Below are 11,937 nucleotides of genomic sequence, written 5' to 3'. Positions count from 1 at the left end.
AATGATTCATTCTGTCAACTTAAAAGGCGTAACATAGAAATACTGATTGAAAATAGAAGACATTTGATGAAAGATAAGAGTTAAAACAATTCATACCTTAATTTAGGCATTTATAAAACTTTCAAAATGCACTAATATTATTTGACAGAAATCATTTAGTTCTGCACTTGCCATTGATTACATTAATGTTCTCTACAGCTTTTTAAATCTCTCAATATAATTCTAAATATAAATCTGTTAAGTAATATTCATGACGTTAATCTCCTCCCAAAATCAAACCTTGAAATCAAGTTGTCTCTTTTAAAAAATATTATTAGGAAGTAAAAAATTGACTACATTAAATAAGTTGAGTTATTTTTAGACAAAATAATGGTCAATTTGATAGAAGTTTTATACTTAAACATTTGTTTTGTTATCTTGTAGTGATAGGATTTTCCAAGTGAACATAATACATAAAATAGAGAAATATTAGCTAAATGGGAAGAATGGTATATTTTTTAAACCAAATTTTATGTAAACATTAGAATTTCATCTTTCATCTAATTTATCAATATTTTAATGTGCCCTACATTTGACAGTTTGGTTTTACCAATTTGTACCATTCCTTCTGAAACTATTCCAATTTAATATTTCAAAAAATGTATATAATTAAAATGTATATAAGAAAAAAGTTATTCACACAGGCTTTTTCATTAATTTTTAAAATTTATAGACGACATAATAATTATTCATATTTATCTTTTTAAAAATCAGATTAAAAACCTCAAATTGCTTTCATCTCTGGCTTGGGCTAATTCTGAACTTAATAATTGAAGTTGCTTCTTAACACGTACATTTTTCTGTGTTTCTGTTCTTCCTCGCTTCTATGGTTCATTATCTCTTCATTTGATAATTCAGCACGAGCCTTAGCATTATTCTTATTATGTTTATCACGTTTGTTTTCGGGGAGGAATGACTGGTGGTGATGGAGGTGGAGGTGGTGTGGGGACAGACAACACAGTTTTTAACTCTTCTTTGGTCTTTTCCAAGTCTTCCTGGGCTGTGAAAGCTTTGTGCTGCCACTCAGTGGCTTCTTCTTCCTTTTTCTTCTCGGCTTCTTCTAGAAGTGCAATCTTGGCAGTGAATTCAGCAAGTTCTGTTGCTAGCTACTCCTGATTCTTCATCTGGTCGGCAGCTTGTTTTGCTATGGCAGACTTCGCCTCTTCAGCAGCTCCACTCTCCTTTTCAAGCCACTCTGCTTCTTTTGCTCGTTTTTGTTCTTGATCCAGTTCTAGAGTTTTTCGAGTCTGTTCTAGTTCTTTCTGGGTTTTGTCTGTTCTTCAATTTGTTTTAGACGTTCCATTAGCTCTTCCTTTTCACGTGCTATTCTTTCTTTATCCTTTTCTGCTATTTCTCTTTTCTTCTTTTCATTTTCTAATTGTGCCCTTTCCAACTGCTTCTGATGTTTCTCCTCCCTATCCTGAGCCTTCATCTATTGTATTTCAGTAGTATCAGGCTTCCTTCTTCGCATGCATAGTTCATGGTTGTCGATACATAAGGCCAAAATCGGCTTATTGATTCTCAGACGAGGTGCATAAAAAACTAAATCAGGTGCTTTTTGTAGAATGGCTTTATAACAAATTTTTTGTCATTAAATAAAATATTTCTGATTTTACTCCAGGGAAAACCAATTTTAGGTGTTAACTTGTCATCATGCTAATAAATATTCAGACCCCAGCATCAACCACTAGCCATATTTCAGTTCCCTTTTCTATTTTTATTTATTTCTTACTTTATTTTATTTTATTTTTTGAGACAGAGTCTCACTCTGTCACCCAGGCTGGAGTGCAGTGGCGTGATCTTGCTCACTGCAATCTCCTCCTCCTGGGTTGAAGCAATTCTTGTGCCTCAACCTCCTAAGTAGCTGGGATTACAGGCATGGTGCCACCACACCCGGCTAATTTTTTGCATTATTAGTAGAGACAGGGTTTCACCACGTTGACCAGGCTGGTCTTCGACTCCCAACCTCGTGATCTGCCTGCCTCAGCCACCCAAAGTTTTGGGACTACAGGCATGAGCCACCACGTCCAGCTCCCTTTTTATTTTTTATTTCAAAATAGTTTACTCCATACATTTCTAGATCTTGTGCAATCTTCAGGTATTCCATCATAGAATCCTCTCTTAGAATTCCTCTATGTTCTTCATGTCAGTTCTGTATTCTTTCTTCCCACTCTTCTTTCATTAGTTTCTGTTGTTCCAATACATGCTGGGGTAGAAGTCTATCATTAGCCAGGTAGCCTGGCTAATGAACTTCTTTATTATAATCTCCACACTTGGCTTGGACAGCATAGGAAGCCAAAAGAACTGCAGTTTCTGGCTGGCAATGTATCTCATCCTTTAAGATGGCTTCTTTAACTTGCAAGAACAAGAGTATCTGGGTTATTTCTTGAATTAATTCCTCAGAAACATCTTCAGGAAAGAATTTAGCTCTAAATTTGAACTGTAAAGGATTCTCTTTTTTAACATCTTGCTGTGTCACCCTTTTATTTAGCTTAAGCCATGCAGAATAACCTTTGCTGTCTATATGCTGCAGCCCAAAAATCTAGACCTCACACAAACCAACTGTTTTCACCACCTGGCCAAAAAGTTGTTTGCCAGTTGTATTGGGCACAAAATGTATTCTTCATGCTGAGAATGTTAAAACAGGCCGCATTAAGTACAAGGATCTGCGACAGATTCGACAAGGCAATACAAAGTAGCATATTGGTGGGTTTGATGCAATGTGAGAGTTGTTATTTTGTATATATGTTCTGCATAAACTGAACCACCAATATAGAAAAAGCAGGCCTTTGCAGATATGATGGAATGCATCCCACCTTGCCAAAGCACTGGTACCAGTTTGACTTTGGTAGCTAAAAGACAAATTTAAGGAGAGGGCTTCAACATTAAGGCAGTATGATATCATGCTTGGTTTTCTTTTTTTTCTTTTGGTCCAGGGAATGGAGAATGCTGTTCCATTGCCTCCTTTTACATTTTTTTTTCTTTTTTTCTGTTGAAGAGTAACAGTAATTATCATGTTTGACACATGTATATATGTGGTTTCAATTCTATGAACATTTTAAAGGATAATCGTGAACATTTCAATGGATTTCCCTTACTCCTTCCGTATTTAACCTGTATATATTTCCACATTCTCTCTCACTCACATTTTCTCAGTGTGCCCTTCTCATATATGCCATGCCATAGCCATAATTCTGCCATCATGCAGATCAGGCAGTGATTAAAATGATGGTAGGTAGGAGAGTGGACAGTCTTTGATCATTATGTAGAATATGGCTATGAATCATGAAGGAGATTAGAACATTTAATAATGTATGTACAGCTAGTGGTTAGTTTTTTAATCCAAATTTAAATAACCTTATTGGATATTTGATATTTGGCTATTTAATCACAGTCATCTTTAACAGTTACCTTGATTGGTGTTTTATCTCCTGTAATGCTTTGATGACTTTTTGCCTACTATTTCAGAGGTTTAGACAGCAGTAGCAGTTCCCTAGGACAGTTTATTGACAAAACAGCCTCTGCAAGATTTTTAAAGTTTTGTTCTTTTACTGACTGATTTTAAAAACAGATGATTAATAAAAGAAAGTATACATTTGTTGGTAACTGATTTTAATTATTTTTTAAAACTCGGACCTTTCTGGAAGGGCAGCATATAAAAACAGCTCCAAGGAAGGGACAACAATACTACCTCACTACAACACCTATGATGACTGGTTGTTCAAACACAACGGAGTGTGTGTAAGCTATATGTTTTATAATTCATAATGATAGCCTCAGCCATCAAGAAATACTTTTGAAATTTCATTTTCTTTCAAAATACCTTAGAGTGCTACATTTTTAACTGCCTTTTTGTTGAGTCAAACTGTGGGATTCTGATTTGTATTAAAATTGTAAATTTCTCAGTGGTATACTATCATCCTGGAGGGTGTTGTATGGCTGAGGAAGAGAGAGAGAGAGAGAGAGATGCTAACCTTGTAGCATATGAAGAATGTCTGTACCTCGATATGATGGTTACATAATCATTTTAGTACGTTTGGTTTCTAGATCACTGTGCTTATTTTCTTCAATCTTTAACTAAAAATACTTAAATTTGGTTTAATTATATTTCAGAAATTATAATTTTAGTTTATATTAATTTCAATTACCTTATTGAAGCAAACTTTCCAGTTAGAAGGAGGTTTTAATATTGACGTTATAATATTTTGTTTATTGTAAAATAGCTAAATTGGATATAGATAAAGACTTGTTTTCTCTGTGTAGTTCAGCTACTTTCCATTTGGTACTACACACTTAAATTTACATTTATCTATTAAAATTGTCATTTTACTAAACATTTTCATGCACACTAGACTGAAGTTGTGTCTGAAAATATCTCTTGTGCTTTTTTGATTTTGCTGACATTAAAAGGATTAATCTGGGCAGCCATTATGAAAAAGAAAGGTTGCATTTAATATATTTTTTGAACTTTGTAGGAAAAAAACATAGCTGATTAACCTTAAAGTTTCTATTGTACCATGGTTGTGCACATGCTTCAGAATCCTATGGAAGAGAATGTTCCTACCTGCAGTATATCAAAGGAATGGATGGGGACTCTACTATTCATGTTTTGAAACATAAATGTTCATTTTAAAGCAATTGCCATAATAAATAAAAACCTGAACTTACATTGGATTTTTGTTAATTTTCCTCATTTTGAATTATGGGCACTACCATAGCTACATCAGTTTGACACAGTATTGAAAAATTATCAGCTATATTTTGCTGTTTATGATCTATTTGTAGATTAGGATTCAAATAGATTTAATACATTTTTAAGGCTGTGTGAATTTTTCTAAACAAGACTCATTTTCAGTATGGATTTCATAGATATTAAACCAATTATAACTTATCATTAGCAGTTCTGAACACATGCTAATATAGTCAATGTGAAAATACACTGATGAGTATTTGGTAAATCCTACTTGGCTTTTACCATTAGCATAATTTTGTGTTGTACAATTAAGTTACAATTACATCTCTAATTTGGGATAATATTCATTGGTTAACAATAAAGTGACAAAAGCTCATGCCAGAAAAAGCCTCAAATTAATTGTACATATTTATGGTGTACAGTATGATGCTTCAATGCATGTATTTATGGTATAAAGATCACATCTGAGAAATTACCATATCCATGACTTTAAACATAATTTTTTTTGTGGTGACAACATTCAGTCTTCTATCTTGAAATACACACTATATTATAATTTGCTATGGTCACCTACTGTGTAATAGAACACCAGAATGTATTCTTCCTGTGTAACTGTAACATTGTACCCATTGACCACCCTCTTCCATTCCTCCTCTCCTTTCTACCCTCCCCAGCTCCAGTAACCACTATTCTACTCTGTAAATCTATCAAATCAAACTTTTTAGATTCCACATGAGTGAGATCATGTGATATTTGTCTTTTTATGCCTGGCTTATTTCACTTCTAATAATGTCCTTCAATGTTCATTCATGTTGCCACAAATGACAGTATTATATTTTGTTTTATGGCTGGATAGTATTCCGTTGTGTATTTATGTATGTGTGTATATATACACACATGTATATGTATGTAAAATACATACACATATATGTATGTGTGTGTACACACATGTACATGTATGTAAAATGTATGTGTGCATATATACATATACACATACACACATTTTCTTTATCCACTCATATATAGATGGGCATTTATATATTGGCTATTGTGAATAGTGCTGCAACAAACATGGGAATGACGATATCTCTTCGACATATTGATTTCATTCCCTTTCGATATATACCCAGTGGTGGGATTCCTAGATCATATGGTAATTCTATTTTTAATTTTTGAGGAACTTCCATACTGTTTTCCATGATGGCTATACTAATTTACATTCCCACCAAGGGTGTGTCAGAGTTCTTCTTTCTCGATGGCCTTACCAGCATTTGTTATTTTTTCTTGTGTCTTAGATAATAATCAGTTTGACTGGGGTAAAGTAGTATATCAAAGTGATTTCGATTTGCATTTTCCTTATGCTTAGAGGTGTTGAGCATTTTTTCGTATATCTGTTGGAAATTTGAATGTATTATTTTGAGAAATGTCTATACAGGACTTTAACTTATTTTTTAATCAGATTATTTAGTATTTTACTATTGAGTTGTTTGAGTTCCTTATATATTGTAGACAGTAACCAGATGCATAGTTTACAAATACTTTCTCCCATTCTGTAGGTTGTCTCTTCACTCTGTTGATAGTTTCCATTGCTGTGAAGATGCTTCTTAGTTTGATGTAATCCCATTTGTCTATTTTTGCATTAGGTGCCTGTGCTTTTGAGATCCTATACAAAATATCCTTGCCCAGCCCAATTTCATGAAGAATTTCCCCTATGTTTTCTTTTAGTAGTTTCAGAGTTTTCGTTTTACATTTAAGTATTTAATCCAATTTGAGTTGATTCTGTGTATAGTGAAAGATCAGGGTCTAGTTTCATCCTTTTGCATGTGGCTATACAATTGTCACAGTCTCTTCAATAAATTGAAGAGACTATCTTTTCCTCCATGTCTATTACTGACACTTTTGTCAAAAACAAGTTGGCTGTAAGTGCATGACTTTATTTCCAGCTTCTCTGCTCTGTTTTATAGGTCTCTGTGTCTGTTTTGATGCCAGTACTCATCTGTTTTGTTTACTGTAGCTTAGTATATTTTGAAGTCAGGTAGTGTGATGTCTCCAGCTTTGGTTTTGTTTGTTTGCTTAAGATTTCTTTGGTTGTCTGAGGTCTTTTGCATTTCCACATGAATTTTAAGATTGTTTTTTACTGTTTCTGTGAAGAATGTCACTGGTATTTTTTTTGGAGGAGGGGAACAGAGTCTCCCTCTGTTTCCCCAGCTGGAGTGCAGTGGCATTATCTCAGCTCACTGCAACCTTCGCCTCCTGGGTTCATGCGATTCTCCTGCCTCAGCCTCCTGAGTAGCTGGGATCACAGGCGCCCATCACCATGCCCAGCTAATTTTTGTATTTTCAGGAGAGACAGGGTTTCACCACGTTGGCCAAGCTGGTCAAACTCCTGACGTCAGGAGATTTGCCTGCCTCAACCTCTTAAAGTGCTGGGATTACAGGCATGAGCTGTCATTGGTATCCTGATAATGATTATATTGAATCTGTAGATTGTTTGGGGTAATATGAACGTATAAATCATATTGAATCTAATCCATTAACACGGGATATCTTTTTATTTATTTGTGTTCGCTTCATTTCCTTTATTTACTGAGACAGTATCTCACTCAGTCACCCAGAGAGTAGTGCAGTGGCATGATCACACCTCAGCCTCTTCAGTAGTTGGAACTACAGGCGTGCACCACCATGTGCAGCTAATTTGTTTTATTTTGTATGTTTTTGTGGAAGCAGAGTCTCACTATGTTGCCCAGGCTGGTCTCAAACTCCTGGACTCAAGCAATCCTCAATCTCAGCCTCCCAGAGTTAGGATTCAATTTCTTTCATCAATCTTTTATAGATTTCATTGTAAATATCTTTCAGCTCCTTGGTTAAGTTTATTTCTAGAGGGGTTTTCTTTGGTAGCTATTGTAAATGGAATTGCTTTCTTGATTTCTTTCTCAGATAGTCCACTATTAATGTAGAGAAAAGCTACCAATTTTAACCACTCTTGCCTTCACTTTACAGTTGACAAATAGTTTTTACATTCATTGTCTCAATTTTTTATCTGCATAAGCTGCCTATTAGATAGTTTGGACAGATAACATTATCACTACATTTACTTTTTCATTTTGGATAAATAAGCTCAGGCACAAAATATATAAATGGCTTTCCTTAAGGTTGCTATGCAATCAAGTGGCAGAGCCAGAATTTATTCTCCAGTTCAGATCTTGAATAGAAGGCCCTGGAACACATAGTTTATGTTTAGAAATGGTTTGTTATCATAACACATTGCCTTCTTTAAAGTATTGGTAATTTAAATTTCTTCTAATTTATTAGCGCATGCAGTTTTTCTATTTTATTGAATTTACTAAAATATTTCGTAAGTGATAGCTAAGATTTTATATGGAGTCAAACTGTTCTATTCCTCTAATGCTCAGAAATATGAAACATGAAATATGAACAGCTGTTTGAATGTACACATGAAAAATTTCAATCTGTGTATAAGGAAAAATTCTGGTGATTCCAAGGATAAGATAATTAAATCAATTTACCTTTGCGAAGGGAAACTGCTCTGGGAAGTATTTAAGGTGGTTAAATTGCATAGCTTTCCCTCCACAAGCTGTCAACACTAAAGAGATTAAGATTTCATTTGCAAGCTTTATTTTTAATGTAAAATGACAGTAACTGACATTTTAAAACTGTATGGTACAGTACTCTACATGACACAAGCAGAAACTTGTACAGCTTTGGAGCCTAGCTCTTGTACATATTTGCTCCACTTGTCTGTTACAAGATCTGGGGTGTTTTTAGTAGTTGAATCTTTTAAATATTATCTTCTCTATTAGAATGTGAAAACACTGCTTATAATGACACTAAGGAAAATCAACTTAAGGACACTAGAGTACATATTACTTTTGACTCCTGATCCTCCTTTAAAACTGAAAGAGCTAGTACTCTCAAAGTATATTCTACGAACCACTCGTCCATTTGCATAATTTGCTTTTTGGTGCAAAGTATTAGGCCCTGACTCAGATTATCTCAAAGTGAATTGTCAGCAAGCCAATAAAATATTGAGCAGATGGATGTTATTTTTCAAAATCAGCCTTTCTTTGACAATAATCATTCTTGATGTTCTATGATAATAAGAATCAGTAGGAAGAATTTATCAGGCATTTCCTTATGTAGATAGGTATATAGCTTACATAGAAGCCAAAAGATGACTGACAAAAAGCAGAAAAATTTTTCCTAATTTCAAAAAAGAAAATTGGGTACAAATATATGTATATAGTAATACTGCTCCTTGAAGTCCAAAAAAATAATATATTTATCTTTGCTAAGCATATTATGAAATCCCTCCTTTTTATTCTATATGTGAGTCTGGGAAATATTCATGTCCATTCCTAGTTTCTATGTATTGTGTTTTTGAAGGCATAAAAAGATAATCATATTTTATAAAGAACAATCTGCCTCTTCAATTAATGTCCCATGCTAAATTTGAAATTTACATCCTACGCACCACTCTGGTTACAAAATAATTAATTTGATTCAGATGTTTAATTAAGCATGACAAGGAGGCTTTAGTTTTAAGTTAAGAGAGAGAAAAATGAAAGAGTTGCCTTGGAAAAGCCTAGAGCATATTTTGCAGAGCATCTTGGAACAAACAGTTTTAACTGAAAGACTTAGCCTATTCCTTTGATGACTTCATTAACAAGTCAACATTTTCAGACCCACGAGGCCTATGACAGAGAATACTCTAGTAGCTAGATGTAGAACACATAGAATTTGGGCTTTTTGATCAAATTGTAATAAATATATTTAATTAGGCAGGCTTTGCCTGGGGAATTAAAAGAAAGAAAAGTGTCTCTTATTTATTTTTGAACCAATGTTTCCTCACTCTATGTTAACTGAAAGGATCTTTTATTTATAGATATTATTATGACTTTCATAAATAGTAAATACATCCATTATACATATATTCACTTTCTTTTTGCTCTATTTTGTTGTACAAACTCTCTTTGTTGATGTTCAAAACTGTAATTAAACCCAAGTTTTCGTGTTTTCTCCTTTACTAACACTTACATTTTGTTGTAAGCAAAAGAACAAAAAGGTAGAGCTTATCATGATGATTTATTTGATTCTCAATTTTAGTGACAAGTTTACATCCGTGCCCATATAGAATGGGGAGAAATCGGTGAACATTCACAGAAATGGTATGAATGCAAACTGGAATTTTTTTAAATGCAATATGCATTAGATAACCTGCAACTGTTTTTGTATTTTTTAAATTTTCATTTACAAGAATATCTCCTGTAGAATTATAGCCTCTATTAATAAGTCACAAAATGTCAAATTGGCTGACGAATGTTCTCATATCTCAGATTTACAGCGATAGCTATGCTCAAAGTTGGAAGAGGTTTTTAAATAGACAGCAGTTTTATACAAATTCATACAAATAACTCATGGGTATGAAGTCAGGTGCCAAACTTCATTTAATAATATTCAACTGAGGGAAAGGAGGGAAATCCATGGTAGTCACAGAGGTACATGACGTGATGTTGAAATCTCATCTCTGGGAAAGATGTTTCAAATCCCAGAGTTTCTGATTTTCTCATATGCTCTATGTATCCACTCCAGCCCTCCTAAAGGCCAGTGAAAAGCCACCATTGTTACTAGTGGCAGAATGTTGTATCTATCACCGCTTGAACTATTGTCCTACTGATACAGTATTTCTAGTATAACAGTAGGTTGTGTGACCATTCTCTATCTATCTTCAAAAATGTCTTAGGATTTGAATCTGGTCCAATCTTACTTACAACATTAATTCAAGGAATTATGGGTGTATGTTGGAGTCTATTAAGTCCTTCTGAGTACTGGGAACTAGAGCAGGCACCTACATTTCATTGTCAAAGTGGTTTATCAAGTAATGAGTAATTAGTATTGATGAGATGCAACTGCACTGCAAAATAGATACTGATTTTATACTCTGAAGGAGCTATGTGATTATAAGGAGCTATAAAAGTCAAAGAGACTTCAGAGCCACTGAGTTTCTGGAACTGAAGTGGTCTGTGCCAAACCAATTTCATCTAGTATGATCATACATGTTCTAAGGACGGAGTGACTGGGGCATAGGAATTTGTGCTTATGAATCATGAAATGATGATTATGTTGTTGTTGTTGTGCATGTTGTGAAGCTGCCTGTCCTATATTCCTTCTTAAAATTCATAAACTTGATGTTGGGTAATCTAACATATCTCATGAGTTTGTCAGTCCAAACTTGGAGCACTCTCTCTGGTTGATCAGAGTGGACACAGTACACATCTATTTCATTGAGCTTCTACTTCATATTCAAAGTCTATCTTTGGCTTTCCTGTTTAATTCTACTTTTTCCTGCTTCTCATGCTATTCTTTTGGTTTCACTTCAAAAGCTCCTGCTCCTTCTCCCATCCCCTAAACCTGAACATTTAGCACTGAAGTGAATGGATGAAAATTGTTAGACTTACACAGATCTGGATTTGCATCCCAGCTTTGCAACTCAAGGGAAGTTTTAGGTTGTGAAAATTAGTTAACCTTTGGAATTTCAATTTCCTATTGGTATACTAGGTCCTATACATCTCGTAATGTTATTTAAATTATATAACACATATAAAGTTATTTCGAATGGATAAACTGATTAATAAATGAGAATGAACTAGCAAATATACTTATATGAACTTATATGTTGCAAAAATTAAGAATAACTGTCATCTATATTTGTATCTTACAATACCTGAGATGGAGGAGCCCAGTGTCTATTAAGGACATATACTGTGCCATATATTTACATGGATTATATACAAACTGTCAGTATAGACACTATATTCATCTTATATAGGAAAATTGGAAGCTTTAAATTTTTTTCAATAATCTGAACTTGATTCAGTATAGTTGCTGTGAATCAAGGACAATTTATCAATTTTATCAAGAGCATTGTGTCAATATAATCATATTTAATTTTCAGAACAACTCTGCAATTACTGTTATCCCATTTCACAGATGAAAGAAGTGGATATTTAGAAGAGTTATTAGCATGTAATAGAGCAAGTATTAAAATTCAAGTGTGTATGGCTCTAAAGTCTATAATGTTTCAATTAATAATGCTACTGCTAATGAATTCAGTGACTAGAACATAATATAGAAATAATATATATTTGATGAATGAATACATAACACTTTTAAAGTTTGCTCTTTTG

General features: G+C 33.8%; 1 pseudogene; it reads right to left on the bottom strand.

The window, feature by feature from the left end:
- Nucleotides 1–749: 749 nt before the first annotated feature.
- Nucleotides 750–1,515, bottom strand: LOC100394950 (radixin pseudogene; annotated as a pseudogene).
- Nucleotides 1,516–11,937: the final 10,422 nt, after the last annotated feature.

Source organism: Callithrix jacchus, chromosome X (assembly GCF_049354715.1).
Source record: "Callithrix jacchus isolate 240 chromosome X, calJac240_pri, whole genome shotgun sequence".
Taxonomy (NCBI): Eukaryota; Metazoa; Chordata; class Mammalia; order Primates; family Cebidae; genus Callithrix; species Callithrix jacchus.
Note: the sequence above shows the minus strand (reverse complement) of the source record. Positions and strands in the feature narration are given on the sequence as shown.